At 37.4% G+C, this 5,543-nt stretch overlaps 1 pseudogene; it reads right to left on the reverse strand.

Moving 5' to 3' along the window:
- Window positions 1-3,009: 3,009 nt before the first annotated feature.
- On the reverse strand, window positions 3,010-3,266 carry LOC125995245 (uncharacterized; annotated as a pseudogene).
- Window positions 3,267-5,543: the final 2,277 nt, after the last annotated feature.

Genomic DNA, 5,543 nt, shown 5'->3' on the forward strand with positions numbered 1-5,543 from the left:
TGGTGCTTCGTGGCCATGTAATACCAGGAATCAAACTCAGGGCCTTGCACTTGCTGGGCTTGTGCTCACCTACTTGAATTATCTCCCCATTTCTTAGAGCAAAATATTTAAATTATTTCAGTAAATGTAATTTTACTTTCCAATTTTCTCATGCTTAAGTTATTGCTCCATAAAAGTCTTATTTAGTACTTTTAGCACTAATTGTTTTTTTTTATTTTATTCAAACTTAAATTATTTTAGTGGTTATGTATTCATGGTAGTAAGGTGGGCAACAGACTTTCCCTTGTTATCTGCAAAGCTTAAAGTAAGAGTAACAATGGAGACTCACATCATATGCATATTTTATAAAACATCATAAGAATTAAAATAATTAAGTTAACATTTACTTAACACACATTTTATAGAAAATGTATTTAAATTCTGCCAAAATCTTTATTAAAATAAGACTATTTTCCATCATAGTTTTCAGTGCCTAACTCAGTAACAGTGTTCTCAGTCCCACACTTCATACATGTTATAGCTAATATTAGTATACAAATGAAAGAATAATATAATTATTTAATTTTATATGACTCTTTAACTGCCATGTGCAACTACTGTAAATACTATGAGCTAAATTTGTGGTTATTTCTGACACCATGAAATGTAACTCAAAGGAAAGGCAATGTTGAAATGCTTGGCACTAAAGGGAAATGATGCTTTCTTATGCAACAGTCTGTTAAATTCATGTTGTCTCAAAGTGTTTGACAATTCAATTATTCTGCCTTCCTCTAGAACATTTTTATTTCTCAAATATTTCTTGTATTTTACAGCAGTTCTCTATAATCAGTAATGGAACAACTCTCAAAACTTTATGGTATTTGAGTAGAGTCATATTTTGTTTCTTAAAGATGTGGACAATTATATCCCTGGACCTGAATGGCATTAATTCCAAAGGGACTGGGGCAGACATTTACAGTTTCAGCATGGGAAACCTCAGTATTGACATCTAAATCATCAGTTTTTAATGCATATCCCAGTTCTTGAATATATTTTTGTGTCTTAGAAGATGGTCATTCTCCTTGTTCAAGTCTCAGGGTGACCTTGACAGTAGATAGAGTACAAAAGAGGAGTCCGGGGCCTCTTGCATATTTCCCACTAGATCCTAAGCTCAGTAAATTTCTTCATGTATGAGCCTCTGCTTTATCCCTAGCTTAAAAGAGTATCAAGCACATAGCAGATCTCCAAAAATCATTTGTTAAAAAAGTGGATTTCTGTATGAATGATTAATGAAGTGGGAATGAATAATACTTGACCATTCCCAAAACTAACTGAAGGCTCAGTAGTAGCCATTAAGCCTGCAACATTTTTTGATATCATTAGCCTTACTGCACTTTTCAAAGTGGCAGTTATTAAAAGTGTGTCCTCTAAGAAATTCTCTTGTTCATATTAAGGCCAAAAGAAAAAGAGAGAGAGAGAGAGAGAGAGAATCATTTGAGCACTTGAGTTCAACTCATTTCATAAAAGTGAAAATTTCTTGACACCTTAACACTTTCTTAGGCATAACTGGAAACCGTAGTCGTGTTACTTTGACATATGCCAACATGTTTAGTGATGCTGGTAGTGTGCTGCAAGAGCCTCAGAAATGTCTGTCTGAAAGGTGCCATATAAGTACACTGTGCGCTGCATATGTGAGTAAGGAGCTGCTTGGTTGTTTCCCTACAGGGACAAGTGTATTGTTTTTAATTGTCTATTTTAATAGGCTTGAATAAAATACTCTTCTGTTTTATTTGATTTGCATCCCCTGGTGGGATTTCTTCCTGCCTTCTTTTTATTGCTGTGACAGTTTCCTATTTAGACTTTAAGTTCTTTCGACAGCAACTCTATTATCAGTGGCAGTGACTGTTTCTTCATCTACTAATGTTCACTCCTCATGGTGGTCCCTGACCTAAGCGATCATTTATAAGAAATGCTTGAGTTTGGGGAGTCTGAGATGAATAAAAGAACTTCCACGAACTGGCAAACAAATATGAACAAGGTCAAGCACAAATTTGATACAGTCAGCTCAATAAATTAAGATTGATTTTTTTTTTTCATTTTGGGCCTCACCTGGTGGTGATCAGGGTTACTCCTGGCTCTGTGCTCATAAATTACTCTGGTAAGCTCAGGGGACCATATGGGATGATGGGAATCAAACTCACATTGGCCACATCAAGGCAAACACCTTAACTACTGTGTTATAACCCTGGCCCAAAAATGATATTTCTTTCAAATATTCCTAGCAGTGATCATAGACATCCAGTATTAACCCTAGGTTAGCCACAACCAATATCCATAATTCAGTACATAGATATTTTACTAAATATCATGAACATGTTAGAATGACTTTCTGACTAAATCATTGTTTCCCAGGAGAATTATTTGGATGTTATAGTTTTATGCATTGAAATATGATGAGAACTAAGAGGCAGGAGAAATAGGTTTATGTAGCAACTCTGCCACAATTAGATCCTACTAACTCCACAATATAAATGTGACCTTTGTTGAATTATATAGTTTCTTTTTTAAAAAACATAAGTAAGAATAAGACCTCTACCTGATTTTAGTTATATAGTTGCTGACAAAATTTCTTGGTTCCATCTATATGCTACACTGTATTTTATAGCAGGTCTTGCCTTCTGATTTGTTTCTACTTATATATTTGAAAATATTTATGCTCCTTAGTTTAAAGTTTGATGTGACTCCATTAGAACGTAGCCTCTGTAACTTCGTGTACATAAACCTACTACTTTATTTTTTTTATCATTAGAACCTGGCTAAGAAATAGGTAAATATTTTTTTAATTTCACACAAGTACTCAGAGGCTGTTCTTGTCTTGGTGCTTAGGGGCCTCTGTTAGTATTGCTCTGGGAGCTATGGAGTGCTGATGATAAAATTTAGGTTTCCCACAGAAAATCATGTGCTTGAATTCAAGGAGCTAACTTCAATTGAGTCAAGATGAAAAGAAAAATCTTTTTTTCTTTTTACCACTCAGACTGCATCCTTTCCCTCTACCCTCTCCAGAGGAAAGGGAGAACGATCATCAATGGCCAAAGGCAGTCGCAGCAGCAACACCTAGAGCTGGCTTCATGCTCAGGAGAGGATGCTTTGGCTCCTCCTCCTCCTCCTCCTCCTCCTCCTCCTCCTCCTCCTCCTCCTCCTCCTCCTCCTGGTTTTGGGTGCTCTACATGATCAGAGAAACTACTCTAATCACTTGCTATAGAAATGATCCCTAAAAGTATAGTCTTGAAAAGAAAAATTTTATAAAATTCTCTTGTGGATGAATTCCATTTCCTGCATACTTACTATCCAGCTATATTTTACTATTCACACAAGAAGACCCTGTCTTAGAAAGACAAAATCAGGAAATCCTAAACAAATTGTCTTTGAGAGTGACTCCTATCTTCTATACTCCCACTTACAGACTTCTCTCCAGTGCTTCAGCCTTCAAGTTGCTTTCCCTTAAAGACAGTTGCCTCTACCCCAGAACTCAGACCTGGAATGATACAGTGATACAAGATATGGTATAAGTTATACAAGATGCACCATTGATTCAAGATGTCCCAAATAAATAGAATTGCATCTAGTAAGACTATTTAAAGTTCTTTGAGGAAGTAACTGTTCATTACTTCTCCCCATTTTTTTCATGGGGTTAGATGTTTTTTCCTTGTTAAGTTCTGTCAGTACCTTGTATATTTTCTATATTAGCCTCTTATCCGATGGTATTGGGTGAATAGTCTCTCCCATTCTGTGGGTGGCCTTTGTGTTCTAGTCACTCTTTTCTTTGAGGTACAGAAGCTTCTAACTTAATCTAGTCTCATAGGTTTATCTCTGCTTCCACTTGTTTGGAGAGTTCTGTTTCCTCCTTGAAGATGCCTTTAGTCTCAATGTCATGGAGTATTTTACCTATGTATTTTTCTATATACCTTATGGTTTCAGGCCTGATATTAAGGTCTTTAATCTATTTGGATTTGACTGTTGTGCATGGTGTTAGCTGAGTATCTGAGTTTACTATTTTGCAAATGGATAACCAGTTGTGTCAACACTACTTCTAAACAAATGGCCAAAAGACACATGAAAAAATGCTCCATATCACTAATCATCAGGGAGATGCAAATCAAAACAGTGATGAGGTACCATTTCACGCTTCAGAGACTGGCACACATTATAAAGAACAAGAACAATAAGTGTTGGCAGGGATGTGGAGAGAAAGGAACTCTCATTCTCTGTTGGTGGGAAAGCCATCTAGTCCAGCCTTTATGGAAAACAATATGGAGATTCCTCAAAAACCTGGAAATTGAGCTCTCATATAATCCAGTTATACCACTCCTATGGATATACCATAGGAACACAAAAATACAATTTAAAAATCTCTTTCTCACACCTATAATCATTGCAGTGCTATTTACAATAGCCAGACTCTGGAAACAACCAAGATGCCCTTCAACAGATGAATGGCTAAAGAAACTTGGTACATATACACAGTGGAATATTATGCAGCCATCGGGAAAGATGAAGTCATGAAATTTTCTTATACGTGGATATACATGAAATCTATTATATTGAGTGAAATAAGTCAAAGGGAGAGGGATAGATACAGAAGAGTCTCATTCATCTATGGGTTTTTAAGAAAAATAAAAAACATTATTGTAATAATGCCCAGAGACAATAGAGATGAGGGCCAGAAGGACCGGCTCACAATATGAAGCTCACCACAGAGTGGTGTGTGCAATTAGAGAAACAACTACACTAACAACTATCATGACAATGACTGAGAGAAGTAAGATGCCTGTTTCAAATATAGGCAGGGGGTTGGGAAGGAGGGAGGAGAGGCATTGGTGGTGGGAATGTTTCACTGGTGAAGGGGGATGTTCTGTTTATGACTGAAACCCAACTACAATCATGCCTGTAATTATAGGCTTAAATAAAGATTTTATAAAAAACAGAAATAGTTTTTTCTACTCTTCTCTCTCCTCTCTCTCTCTCTCTCTCTCTCTCTCTCTCTCTCCTCTCTCTCTCTCTCTCTCTCTCTCTCTCTCTCTCTCTCTCTCTCTCTCTCTCTCTCTCTGTTTACTCTTGGCTACTTGCTTCAAGGAGGAAAAGTCACTGTGGCTGCTATCCAATTTACTGGAACTCTTAAGAAAAAGACATGTTGCATTGTTACTGGGTTACCAGACCTTGAGAAGAGTAAACCTAAGCTTTAGCTATCCTTTCTGTGGGACATTGGCTTGAGAAGAAAACAACACAGAGGAAAATAGAACAGTAGAGGTGGAGAGTGATCATTCCTGATAATATATTTTTTTGCCATGCATAACAGTGCTCAGTGGATCGTATACAGTTTTTTTTTTTTTTTTTTGGTTTTTGGGCCACACCCTGTGACGCTCAGGGGTTACTCCTGGCTATGTGCTCAGAAGTTGCTCCTGGCTTCTTGGGGGACCATATGGGACGCCGGGGGATCGAACCGCGGTCCGTCCTAGGCTAGCGCAGGCAAGGCAGGCACCTTACCTCCAGCGCCACCGCCCGGC

The sequence above is a fragment of the Suncus etruscus genome, chromosome 1 (assembly GCF_024139225.1).
Source record: "Suncus etruscus isolate mSunEtr1 chromosome 1, mSunEtr1.pri.cur, whole genome shotgun sequence".
NCBI classification, from domain to species: Eukaryota; Metazoa; Chordata; class Mammalia; order Eulipotyphla; family Soricidae; genus Suncus; species Suncus etruscus.